The sequence below is a fragment of the Vulpes vulpes genome, chromosome 8 (assembly GCF_048418805.1).
Source record: "Vulpes vulpes isolate BD-2025 chromosome 8, VulVul3, whole genome shotgun sequence".
NCBI lineage: Eukaryota > Metazoa > Chordata > Mammalia > Carnivora > Canidae > Vulpes > Vulpes vulpes.
In genome coordinates this window covers 85,182,107-85,195,498 of record NC_132787.1, presented here as the reverse complement: position 1 = coordinate 85,195,498, position 13,392 = coordinate 85,182,107, and the positions used below count along the sequence as shown (strand labels likewise).

General features: G+C 39.5%; 1 protein-coding gene across 3 annotated transcripts in view; it reads left to right on the top strand.

Annotated features, from left to right (window-relative positions):
* The first annotated feature begins 6,690 nt into the window (after positions 1-6,690).
* Positions 6,691-13,392, top strand: part of RASGRP3 (RAS guanyl releasing protein 3) — a 99,647-nt gene continuing 92,945 nt past the window's right edge. For 2 of the 3 annotated variants that reach the window (XM_072767318.1, XM_026016031.2), the window contains exon 1: positions 6,691-7,068. The gene's annotated coding sequence lies outside the window, so the exon portion shown is untranslated. The remainder of the gene's footprint in view (positions 7,069-13,392) is intronic. The other variant, XM_072767316.1, reaches the window with a different exon arrangement.

Genomic DNA, 13,392 nt, shown 5'->3' with positions numbered 1-13,392 from the left:
GTACTGCTTTTAGGGCAAAGGCCAAATGTTTAATTTTATTTTTTCTTCCATGGCTCAAGCACAGAGCTTTGTCCTTAGTAGGGACTTACATGTGGTTGAAAAGAATACAGTATAAAAAGTATTTTGCTAGACTTGTCCAAATAAAATATAATCTGTAGCATGTGGTTTCTTTCAGAATTAATTGTGCATTAATACTTGGTATTTGAGCAAGCCCTATAATAAGGAGCTATAATGTGATGCAAGCTCCAAATATGTGGCTTTAGTGTTTAGTGTTTTGAAATCCAGGCTCTCAGATCCTCTGATCTCATACAACTCTAAAAAGTCATTTCCTTCTTGAACTTTTTATCCCTTTTCAAACTTTAAATGGAAATGAAGCATTCCTAGTTTCAATCTTATAACTTTTAACCTGTGTTCTTAATGAAATATTAGACAGTATTATGACGTATTTCATTGTGTAGTCTGTCCACACAAGAATAGCTGTGAATGTATGTTTAAAGTTCCACATACTTTAGAATTTAATTTTTTGCATGAAGAAAAAGAAAAGTTCATTTATCTAGTGAACAAAGCAATTTGGAGTTGCCTTATTTAGATTATTCATAATTTAATTTCTATTAGAATCACTTGCATATATGATATCACAAAAATGTACAATGGCAGCTTTTTACTTAGAAATTAATAAGATAATTTGTTCTTCATGCTCTGGAGGAATTTTGCCCATCAGATGGGCGGTGGTCTGTGAAGGCTTTCTAACCCTGAGTCTGTAAATTGCACTGCCAGAGTAATTTCTTGGTGCACTCAATATTACTTGGATGTAATTTGAAATGCAATTTGTTCCCTCCAGAGAACAAAAATTTTTAGCTCAAAATTTGCCTATGCAAAGTGAATTTCATAATAGTTTTATCTCTGTGTATTTTTAGATGACATCATACTGTAGAAATATAAACATTCAAATGGAAAATCAAAAGTTGGATCAGATAGTAACCCCCAGTCGATTTGGCTTAACTTTTCTAAGGGACTAATGTGTTATATATTCTTTTCTCCCCAGTATTGTTTTATTAAGATATCGACAGTAACCCAGAGGTCACCAAATGCTTGGTATGAATACAATCAGGATTTGTGGCATTCTGAAACATCTTCGGAGGCTTGGAAGGTCAGGTCCAAAGTCACAGAAGCTTAGAACTGAAAGGACCTCAGAAATGGAGCCTGAGGACATTCAGGTCACAGAGTTACTTAAAAGTGCATGGTGGTAAAGAGATGTCCTATTTCTGTCTCAAGGCAGTGGATTTCCCTCTGCTTTGAAGGAGGAACAATTAAGAAATAAGTTTGTCTATTCTGTCTTTGGGTAACATCATCCTAAATAGTTTTCAGTCATCCACCAGGTGTTACATGTATTCATTGCTTCTTTCTGAGTCTTTTACCATAGAGGCAGATAGACTCTAGGGCAGCTGCCATGACCCCTGCCTCTTGGTAGTCAGTGCCCTTTGATCCCTTCCCCCACAGCATGGGCAGGACCTGTAACTTGCTTTTAACCAATAAAATGCCACAAAGGTGATGGGAAATACATGGTTATGTGTGTGTGACTACCTTGCTTAAGACTGTAAACCATCTTGATGGGAGACTCTTCTATAGCCTGCCTTGCCAGATGGCTTATCTGGGTCCACTTCTTAAGAGTCTTATAAAACTTCAATCAAGGCATTGGTTAGAGCTTTGCTTTTATCTGAAGCTCAACTGAGGAAAGAGCTGCTTCCAAGCTCATGTGATTGTTGGCAGCATCTGTTCCTTGCATGCTTTTGGATTGAGGGCTTCAGTTACTTGCTGGCTGTTGGAAGGAGGCTACCCCCAGGTCCTTGCCATGTAGTGGTCTCCAGAGGCAGTTCACAACATGGCAGCTTGCTTCTTCAAAGCCAACCAGGAAGAGAGAATCTATCTCTCGGTCATATGGGATATGATCAGAAGACTCATTTATTTTAACTTGCTGCATCTATTTGGGGGTAATCCTGTACCCCGTAAGTTATGTTATAATTCTAAAATTTGTGATTATGTTCACCTTGACAATATCAACCTAAATCCATTTTGAACTTTTTTCATTAGTTTATAACTATATGGTTCAGGGGATTATGGGGCATATTGACTCTATTATGAATTCAAACAAATGTACTATTTTTTAAGCAAGGAAACTGTACACACTATTAAATTAGCAACCAACCTACCACTTGGCCTTTACTAGACCAGAGTGACTTTCAGGGCAATAAATTTTAATTTTTGCTCAGCAAATCAATTTCACTGCCATGTTCTTTCCCCTCCTTCCTTCCTGTCTTCCTTCCAAATGTTGCACAAAGATAAGGTAATATTTGGGCACCAATGCTCTTGGAGCCGATGGTAATCTCCCTCTGCCTTCAGAAATGTGTTATGCCCTGTCCCTATAATGATCTGCTTTCTTTTCTGCATATTTCTTCCCAGTGATAGCTTTGCTTCTCCCTGCTTCCAACAGTGATTAGTTCACAAACTACCTTATGGTGGAGTCCAAAGGCTTTTCCCAAAGAGACACACAACTGGCAGAAACAGCAAAAAGAAAGTCCCTGAAAAACTTTTACCACCACACCAATTATAATCTCTTTAGTTATTATGACATCAGATTTTAGTCTTGACAAAATTGATAATGCTCTAGACATCTATTATTGGAGAGTCTCAGAATCCTTTTTTTTTCTTCTTCTTCATTACATGGAAACTAACACTGTTTTATTTTAGATGCTTGGCAATGGGGGAATACCAATAGAGGCCAAAGCCAAATCCAGTGAAGGCCGGCAGTCTGGTTTAGATTTTCCCACTAAACTTTACCAAGGCTGGGCTTCCCCTGTGAGATATTCTGATCTATTTCATATGTGCCAGGATTATTGTAATTTTGCAAGGTAACTTTAACATTGTTGTTTACTGACAATTAGACTAAGTAAAACTAAACCTCTGATGAACACAATTGAATTTTTTTTTTTACACAATTGAATTTTAAGAAAATTAATGGAGAAGTTTTATTACTACCCTACTAAGTATTCTCATTCCTTCAAAGAGTCAGCTTTCATATTTTACTTTTTCATATTTATATTTTATTTTTATAAGGTAGAACTCCTTCCTAACATTCAACTATCTTTTCTGCGTTCCTACTGCAATGTAGAGGTCCATTCTTTACCTGCCTGCATGGTTTCAATTTTCAGGAGTTCTGATTTCTTCTCATTAGTATGATACAATTCAAGAAAAAGAACACAGTTCTCCACAACATGTAATCACCTAGCACTTCTGCATGTTGTGAACAAAGATTGAATTATATTAAAGGTATCTATAAGGCATTCAGGTACAGTGCATTCAGCTTGAGCAAAAATATGCAAATTTTATTTTTGTAGTTTTCCCTAACAACTCTTGCTTGGATTTCCTTTCTATTGTATACATTGAAATTCACTGTAGGTGACTACAATAAAAAAAAGGTATTTTCCTCCACTTGCAAAACCAAAATAGTGGAAGAAAGTTGCACATTACCTTTCCCCACGAGGCCTTTCGACTTTTCCCCCTAATGCCTTTTGAGAGAGTCTATCATTAATTTTAGATTAAGAGCACAGAGCCTTTCTGTTCCCATAAATGTTTTAATGCTTCATTTCTAGAGATGGGCTATATGGGGAGCTCTGTGAAACTGTTCTTTGTGAGAAGTAAAATACTTCCTCAAGAAAGGAGAAGGAACGTTTCCAGTGAACAATGAAAGCCTGGTTAATGTACTTGGAGTTTCTTTGGAGAGTTCATGCTTCACACATGGGAGCATGGTTTGCCCCCAGAAACATACTACCCTGTGGCTGGCCATTTTCTTGCCAATGTCAATTCGTGTCCCTTTTAGCCACTTCAGTACACTGCAGCTGTTATATCCTGACCACCATGGATTTCCTTTTTCCTTTCTGCTATTACAACAGTGTCATTCATTCCTTTCTCTCCCTCTCTCTCTTTTAAAGAAATCTTTTCCTCCCCATCTGTGCCTGGGAATGTACATACTCTTGCTTTTCCCTCACCAGCTCTGGCTGAGCTCATTGTTTGACCTTTTCTATCTATTATCAGGTCTTTACATGAAGGCTACAAATGGATGATGAGAAATGGCTGGATCTGAAAACAATAATCAAATCACTAAACAAAAGTAGGGAAATAGGACATTTTGTTTCCAACTAGAGACTTAATTTCTTCCTGTTTTCTTTGGTTTCATCTAATTTTAGGCAATGTATAATTTTCAGATATACATATAAGTAAAGTTGGCTTTGACTTTATCCATTTTTATCATGACTACCCCAAATGAGAGAGAACTTTTGTCTCTCCCTTATAAACCATCAGCTTGTTCTTTCTGCTGCTTTTGCTTTGCTCCAGGTGACTTCTCCACAGTAACGGGGAGATTAGTGTGTCTTCCTAACAATATATATATATATAACTATATATATATATATATATATAACTATATATATATATATAGACTCTTCTAGTCTTCTAAATAGGAGTCACCAGCATAAAAAGCATTTAGAAATTTTCATTATTCTTCTATAAAACAAAATCAATTGCCTTAAATCTTGTTCAATTTTATTTTTTTAAATTGAGGTATAATGGACATATAACATTGTATTAGTTTCAGGTATACAACATCATCATTTGATATTTCTATATATTATGAAATGATCACCATGGTAAGTCAAGTTAACATCTGCCACCAAGCATTTTTTTCTAGTGATAAGGACTTTTAAGTTCCACTCTTTTAACAACTTTCAAATGTACATTACAGTGTTATTTTTTAAAGATTTTTTTTAATTTTTTAAATTTATTTATGATAGTCACACACAGAGAGAGGAGAGAGAGAGAGAGAGGCAGAGACATAGGCAGAGGGAGAAGCAGGCTCCATGCACCGGGAGCCCCACGTGGGATTTGATCCCGGGTCTCCAGGATCACGCCCTGGGCCAAAGGCAGGCGATAAACCGCTGCGCCACCCAGGGATCCCTATTTTTTTAAAGATTTTATTTATTTATTCATGAGAGAGAGAGAGACAGAGAGAGACAGAGAGAGAGACAGGCAGAGGGAGAAGCAGGCTCCATGCAGGGAGCCTGACGTGGGACTCGATCATGGGTCTCCAGGGTCACACCGGGCTGAAAGCAGCGCTAAACCACTGGGCCACCGGGGCTGCCCCACATTACAGTGTTATTAATGATAGTCACCAAATCTTTTTTCTAAAGTGGGATATTAATAAACAAAATAATTTTGTAGACCACTGCTTTTCATACTGTAAGGAGCATCAGCGTCACCTGGAGTTCACACAGATTGCTCCTCCCCTCCCCCACTCTGAGATTCTGATCCAAGAGGTACTGAGGCTACGGGTCCACGGACAGCAGACAGCGTACCAAGCAGCCCCTCCATCAAGGGAATTCTCTGACTTCCCCTGTGTTGCTTCTCAAAGTGTTCCCCCAATATAAAGAGCAGCCTGTTGACAGAGGTAGGTGTCAAATGACCAACAGAAAATGATAGATGATCAATAGATAATAGAATCATAAGAAGGACCTTAAGTAATAACAGTTTCTAAAATGTGTCTTCAAAATTAGTAAGGTTTTTTTTTTTTTTTATAAAGATTTTATTTATTCATGAGAGTTACAGAGAGAGAGGCAGAGACACAGGCAGAGAGAAGCAGGCTCCTTGCAGGGAGCCCAACGTGGGACTCGATCCCGGGACCAGGGTCATGCCCTGAGTTAAAGGCAGACGCTCAACCGCTGAGTCACCCAGGCATCCCCCAAATTAGTAAGTTTTTAAAGCATGGGATGCACAGTATAAAAAAATAAAAGAGCACTAAATGCGTATATCACAAACCAGACTGTCCCCACAGTCAAGATCTGTACTCCCATTTTGCCAAGTCAACCATGTTTAAGTGTTTTGTTAGAGTATGTAAACTTCATATTTTGCAAGAAATTGAGAATCACTCTCAACATAGTTGACGCCAATTTGTACTCCCATCGACTGTTATGAGAATTCTTACTCCTCCACGCTTGAATGGTATCTGACAATGCCAACATTTGGATCTGTCCATCTGATATGTGAAAAATTAGGTCTAATTTTTATTTTCTGTTGTAATTATGAGAGAAGTTAAATATCTTTGAGTAGCAAAACTGTGGACAATCTTTAGTTTAATGCAGATGGGCGACCAGTTTATAAACTTAGCTTCGTAATGTCTTTTGAGCCAAAATATCTGCTTTTCTCGTTCACCTGTTAATATCTTCCTGTTGTTGAACCTTGCCTCAAAAGTACTTCAGCTTCTTTCGAATGAAAAGAAATGAGAGTAGTGACTGACCCCTGTGGCCTGCCCCCTTCCCTCACTTCCCCCAGGAAATTCTCCTTCTGGCTCATTCCTGTGGGAAATGAAGGAGATGATGTAGGTTTGTTGACGGTATTTTATACAGAAGATGGTCCATCGCCAAGCCCAAGCTTTGCTTGTGGGAAATGTCACTTTAGTGAAACCAAGATAATAGGAAATTAAACTTTGACTCTGGTACCATTACCAAAGCTGAATTCCCCTTAGCTTGTTTATCGGTGTTCACTTGAAAGAAACACACACACACACACACACACACACACACACACACACCTCAGACTGCTTTTTGAAATCAAATACATTTCCTGCCTTCTTCTTTCCTCAGTGCTCTTACGACCAGCCTATTTATAGCCCGGGAAAGGAAAAAGCTCCACTGGAGGCAGGAAAACTAAGTTCAGAAAGAATAGGAGGAAGTGTGCCTGCCATTTAGCCAAACAACCTTTAATTCATTGAGCTCAAAGCTTAGCAGCTTCACTGTCGTCCTGAGGTGTAAACAGCTTGCAAATTTGACATTTTTTTCATGCTTTCCACCTTTGGCCGGCATCAGGGCAGTGGAGGTGATGGCAGCATTTTAGGAGACAGGACAGGAATCTCTAGGTATTTGCACACGTGGAGGAGAAACTGGTGAGGGCTTGACGAAGCAGAAAGAGACATTTGAACAGAGGGATGAGCTGGAAATGATTGCACGTCTGCGACTTAAGGTAAGTGTCATTTTTAAGACTGTCCATTGTTGTGTCTACAGGCACATGGCGAGCAATGGGCGTTCGCCAGGGACGGCGTGTGTGCTGTGAGGGCAGGTCCTCAGGAAAAGCTCGTAGGCTCGTTTCTATTTCTGAAGAAATGTAGAAGTCAGTCTTGGCCGTTGACTTCTTCAGTTTTTAACAATGATAATTTTTTTTTTTTTTTTGGAAATAGTCATTGTTTCCTTAAGATAGCTTTTTACCCAGTATGTTTTCTTCTGTTTTGTCATCACCAAGGGATTAAGTAGTATCAATAACTTTACTGAAGATCATTTTTGAAAATAATTTGAGTTTGTCTGTCCAATCCTCTCGAATTGCTGATAAATTATCCATGTACCGTTTCTTTGATCACTTCTGGTTTATTTATTTATTTTTTTGTTTTGATTTTTTTTTTTGTCACTTCTGGTTTAGAATCCATTCAAATCAGCTCTCAAGCAAAAAAACATCAACTTTGGAAAAGTTACTTTAGCTAAAAGTTAGTATTCTGTAGAAAAGTAAGTGAAGATAAAGTTGTTGTTTAGCTAAAAGTTAGTATTTTGTTTTTTTTTGTTTTTTTTTTTTTAAATTTTTTATTTATTTATGATAGTCACAGAGAGAGAGAGAGAGGCAGAGACACAGGCGGAGGGAGAAGCAGGCTCCATGCACCGGGAGCCTGATGTGGGATTCGATCCCGGGTCTCCAGGATCGCGCCCTGGGCCAAAGGCAGGCGCCAAACCGCTGCGCCACCCAGGGATCCCAAAAGTTAGTATTTTGTAGAAAAGTAAGTGAGGATAAAGTTGTTGTTGTTGATACAAAGCTTCTTTTCCTGGATATTCATTTTCAGACAAAGGAGAACCTTCCAGAAGCACCCAAAACAGCCTTGAACAGCTCCAGCGATAGAAACTGTTCACAATAGTTATTTACATTTAAATTATGATTTCAAAACATTCGTGTAGTATACGTTTTCTGAGTGACCTGAAAATTGCCCCTGGCTTTGGAAGTGGAAAGGTCTAAATAGAATGGGTTAAATCCAAGAACAGTTGATGCTGCCCACAAAAACTTGGAAAGCTTCTAGGGACATTCCAAATTCTTTTAACATTCCTTGCCATCAAACAACAAGGTTTGTTTAAATGATGCACCATATTTGCATCCACCCCTGATAATACCTACATTTGTATCCTGGAGTCACTCAATTGATGTCACAATGACAACAAAGGAATAAGTTTCTAGTGGTCTACTGAAAAGAAAGAGCAGAAGGAGACGTGTTGCTGTTATTTTGGTTTATCCCAGTTTGAGATTGGTATGTTTAGAATCTGTTGCAAGGAGATAGCAAAGCTGGAAGCCAGAAAAGCTGAGCCAGCCAGATTGCAGCTGGTGCAAGGAGGCCAAGCCTTGGTTTTGTCTCCATGTGGAGTTCATTGGCCATTGTCTTTCCTAGGAGGATTTAAGAGTTATTTTTTCTGATTAAAAAATTATAATTCATTCCTTGGAAACCGTAGTAAAATGTAGTATTGCTGGAAGAGAGAAAATACGTTTCTTAGTTGAACTTAAACCATCCAAATGAAGAAGGAAAGAAAATTATGTTGGATAAATATGATGGATCTGAAGAAACAGATAAACTCTTCCCACTTATTTCCAAGACATTCCAGTGCTACAAAGTCAATTCTGAGTCTGCCTTATTATTAACACAAAGTGAAATCCAAGGTAACCTAATTAATTGCCCCCCCTACGTGGGTTTGGTGTTGACAGTGATCCTGATTTCAACACAACTTTCTCATTTGACACATTTGTGTATTTACATTATGAGAATAAAAATGTTTTAAATACTACTGAATGTTTAAATAATAGAAAGAATTAGGAGTTAGGCATTTTATTCTAAGAATGTATTGTTTTTCACTTTTAGAAGTCTTATGGTTGGACACTGCTTTCTGGATGCCCCACAGATGCTTATAAACGTATTCATGAAACACCAGTTATTTAAAATAGATTTTGGGGGGTTTGTTGAATAGCTTCGCAAGTTTCTTGATGTACTTTTAAGCTCCTGAGAGCATTTTGTGTTAGAGTTAGCTAATTGTGAGGGAAAGAAATTGTCATTTAAAAAATTTTTCTATTAAGTAGGAATTTATTGCTGGGTTCCCAGCATGACTCTTGTAATTGCTGTGTTTTTAGAGGTTACATTATAGACCCACCTCTGTCCCTCACATTTAAATATCAGTGAGATCAAATTACTGAAGAGATGGTATGAAGTGGTGAGAAATTGAAATGTCACCACAACCCGTAGGATGTGTTGAAGTGGAGTGTGGAGAGAAGCATGCTAAGGTCAGGCAGCTGTGCCCACCTGGCCTGGTGTCATGGGGGCAGGAGGCATTGCATATTGGTTTTAGTGTCTCTATGAGCACCTTAAATCCAGATAAGTGGCATCTGGAGGTTTTCTTTCTCCAATGCCCTGATCCCCTTACACCCTATATTACCGGTTAGCAGAGGCACCCCACCACCAAAGCATATTTATTAAGTTTTCCTGCAGTCTTTACCTTTGATAACTCAGCATTTACTCAGAGAAAGGGAATTCTGTAAGACACAAAGCATCCCACAGGAAATTAATTATTAATATTAACCAAATGAATGATGTAGATAGTGGGTACCAGATAAGGAAGTCCTGATTCAGGCAGGCTCCATGGAGTTATGAAGGTGAGCTGACTTTGCAGGGCAGAAATCTGATGGGGATAGCAGGAGATAAGGGTATCCAAAACAAGACTGGAGCTGTATATGTGGGCCTCTGCACATTCCTGTGAGATAGGACTATTCTTGGTGTGTTTAGGATTAGGGATGTCAGATGAAAACCAGGATTCCCAGTGAAATGTGAATTTCAGATAAACAATGAACTTTTTCTCACGTAACTACGTCCTATTGCACAGGTGTATATGAAGCCAACTGCACGGGACACACTCGATTCAAAAATATTATTTGTTATTTGCCTGAAATTCACATGTAATCGAATGTCCTGTGTTTTAATTTCCTAAATCTGGCCACCATAGCACGGAGCTGTGCGTCAACAGCTTGACAGGGGCAGAGGCCGTGAGCACATGGGACAAGAGAGAAGCGTCTGGAGGGGGTTGGGGTCAGAGTGTGGTGGGACTTTAATGCCAGACAGAGGAGTCTAGAATCTAATTTAAAGCCACTGGGAAGCCACTGAGGGGCTTTGAAAAGGGAAATGACATCAATAAAATTTGCCCATTCAAGGCAGGACCTGGTGGGGCAAGGAGAACAGGTTGCCAAGGCCTGGGTTCTGGTGACAAGAGAAAGAAGGAAACTAGATGGAGACACATGAGAGAAAAAACCGACATGCTTTGTAAACTAATTGGCTAGGGTTGTAGCAGGAGAGGAAGCCTTAGAGAGGATGTTATGTTTTATAGTCTATTCTAAGGAATAGCCAATCCGAGAGGTAGCAGCAGTCAGGGAGTTAGGGAGATGAGGATTTTGGTTTTAGACATTTTAACTTTGATACCCTGATGGGACAGTCAGGTAGAAATCCCAAGCAAACAGCTGGAAATGGGAACAGCTTAGGAGGGAGATGAGAAGCAAAAGAGATTGCAGAAGCCAGCACAGACGGGGCATTTCCTACAGCCAAGCCTTCTAGTCCAGTCTCTTGTTTCATGCTCACAACCGCCCGTGGGCAGGCTGCATGGCTAGCCACATTTTATAAAAAAGGGAAAACAGAGGAGAGGTTGAGGAATCTGTCCAGGACTCCCTAGCTAGGGGGGCAGAGATTGGAATGCAGGTGTGTAGGGAGGGGGACAGGCCCCTGTTCCCTGCTAATTCTCCGAGAGAAGGTCAGGGATCTGCTCTGAATTCTCTTTCTGCATCTGCAAAAGTCAAAAGGCACCAGTCGTTCAAGCTGTCACCAGATTTTTACCTGGATTCCTGGTCTTTAATTTTTTCTAACTGGTAGCTCTCAGAATTCTGCAGCTTTTGGTGCATCTCCCCAGGCAAAGGGACGAGTTTGTACTTGCATTTATGTATTTGCGTGCTTATTTATTTCCGAAATTGGTTTTCCCTTCAATGCCTCGTTTGTTACTTTTCCTTGCTTATCTGGTGAATTCAAGGGTATGCTGAAAACTGGGTCTAGAAGGTTAAACCCCTTTCTTTGTCCCCGGCTGCCCTCTCGTGGCCGTGCCAGGTAACGACGCCCCGGCCAGGCAGGGACCGCACAAGAGCAGCTAGAAGCAAGCTCTTTAGGAAACCAGTTCACAGAACCACTGCAGAATCATGTGTGGGCTGCTAACTGCGCTAGGAGATTCTGGAAAAGGACTTCATGGAATTACATAGCCCTCCCCTTACGGTTGGTTGGTCTGAAGGGCAGTTTGAGTAGGCCAGTTTCAGATTTCTCTTAAACTTTGTAACCATGAAAAATATGTACCCCCCCCCTTTTTTTTTAAGATTTATTTATTTATTCATGAAAGAGAAAGAGGGAAAGAGAGGCAGAGACACAGGCAGAGAGAGAAGCAGGCTCCATGCAGGAAGCCCAATGTGGGACTTGATCCCGGGTCTCCAGGATTGCACCCTGGGCTGAAAGCAGACGATCAACCACTGAGCCACCCAGGCATCCTATGGCCCTTCTCTAACTTTCAGGAATATATCCTAAAGAAATATTCATAGATTGAGACCAACACGTATGTAAAAGAATGTTTATCTATTTGTAACGGATAAACTTTGCACAAATATACAGAATTAGGAAATTGTCAAATAGTCTTCCACAATGTGGAATTTTATATAGCTATTAAACTGCATTAAAATATTTAACGTTTATAGTGAATGTTAAATGAAAAAGAGGGGGATCCCTGGGTGGCTCAGTGGTTTGGCGCCTGCCTTTGGCCTGCGGTGCGATCCTGGAGTCCCGCGTCGGGCTCCCAGCATGGAGCCTGCTTCTCCCTCTGCCTCTCTCTCTCTCTCTCCTCTGTGTCTATCATAAATAAATAAATAAATCTTAAAAAAAATAAATGAAAAAGAGAAGGCAAAAAAATTATATATAGGGTGTGATCTCCTTTTCTTAAAAATTATATATGTTTAATGAAAAATAGTTAACTAAAAATTTACATATCAAAATATTAACAATAGGGGGCACCTGGGTGGCTCAGTAGTTGAATAGTTCAGGTCTTGATCCTGTGGTCCTGGGATCAAGTCCTGCATTAGGCTGCCCACAGGGAGCCTGCTTCTCCTTCTGCCTGTGTCTCTGCCTCTCTCTCTGTGTCTCTCATGAATAAATACATAAAATCCTAAAAAATATATTAACAATAGGAATCTTTAGTTAGGGGGATAATAAGGATTTTTATTTTCTGCTTTGTCTCTGGGATAAACATGTTCCCCAAGACAAGCATGTACTACCCTTATAGTCGGGAGCTAAAAACAGCATGTCTTTAAGAAGCAGAGAGCTAAGTCCCAGTGTTCTAATTTCTTGCTGTCATGGCTGTCACGGCTGACAATAATGTCTGTGCTAATTCAGCCCCATTTACGGCCTCTTTGCCCAGTAAAGAGCTGTATCCTGTTTATGACAGCATAATTCATTGTAATGGAAAAGATTATGATGCACTAGCCTGGTCTGTGACTTCACTATATTCATCAGCAACAGGAAACAAAGACACACACATTTTTTTTTTCATAATTGTTTTAGTAATAATTGACAATTGGAGGAAATGAATGGCAGAAAACAATTATGGGCAGACAAGATGGTCAGCAGATCAGACTGGGAAATGCAAAGGAGCCAGTCTCAGTTTTATTCATGCAACGATTTCAGAACATTACAAAGATAGTATTGTTTTGTTTTCAATCCACTCCTGAAATTGCTGTTGTTTTTACCAGCAGTTACACAATCCTTTGCTGGCAGCAGTGATTCCGAAATATGTTTTTTGTTCAGTAATCTAGTAATCGCACATTCAAGGATTTGGTGCTCAATTTTTTATGTATATTAATACTCAGGGTCAGTGTGAACTTCTCCTTGTGCATGTGTGTCCACTACTAATGCTCCTTGAATAATGAACTAGCCATTGGCTGCCCATACATAAAATCCTAGAAGTTTTATTTTCTATTTGAGGTAAAAATATCAAATTCATATTTCTATTTTCCATGAAATGATCCCTGGTCTTCATTTTAGCAGCAGTGGTTGGGGGAACAAACAACAAAAACTCAAACTCATGGTTCATTCTCCAGTGGAATGAGCACAATTAGCAACCACTGAGCTGAAATGTAGGCTGTGTTATCAATAAGGAAAGAGCTAGGTGAGGCAGGTAGTAAATACACCATAGTAGGATT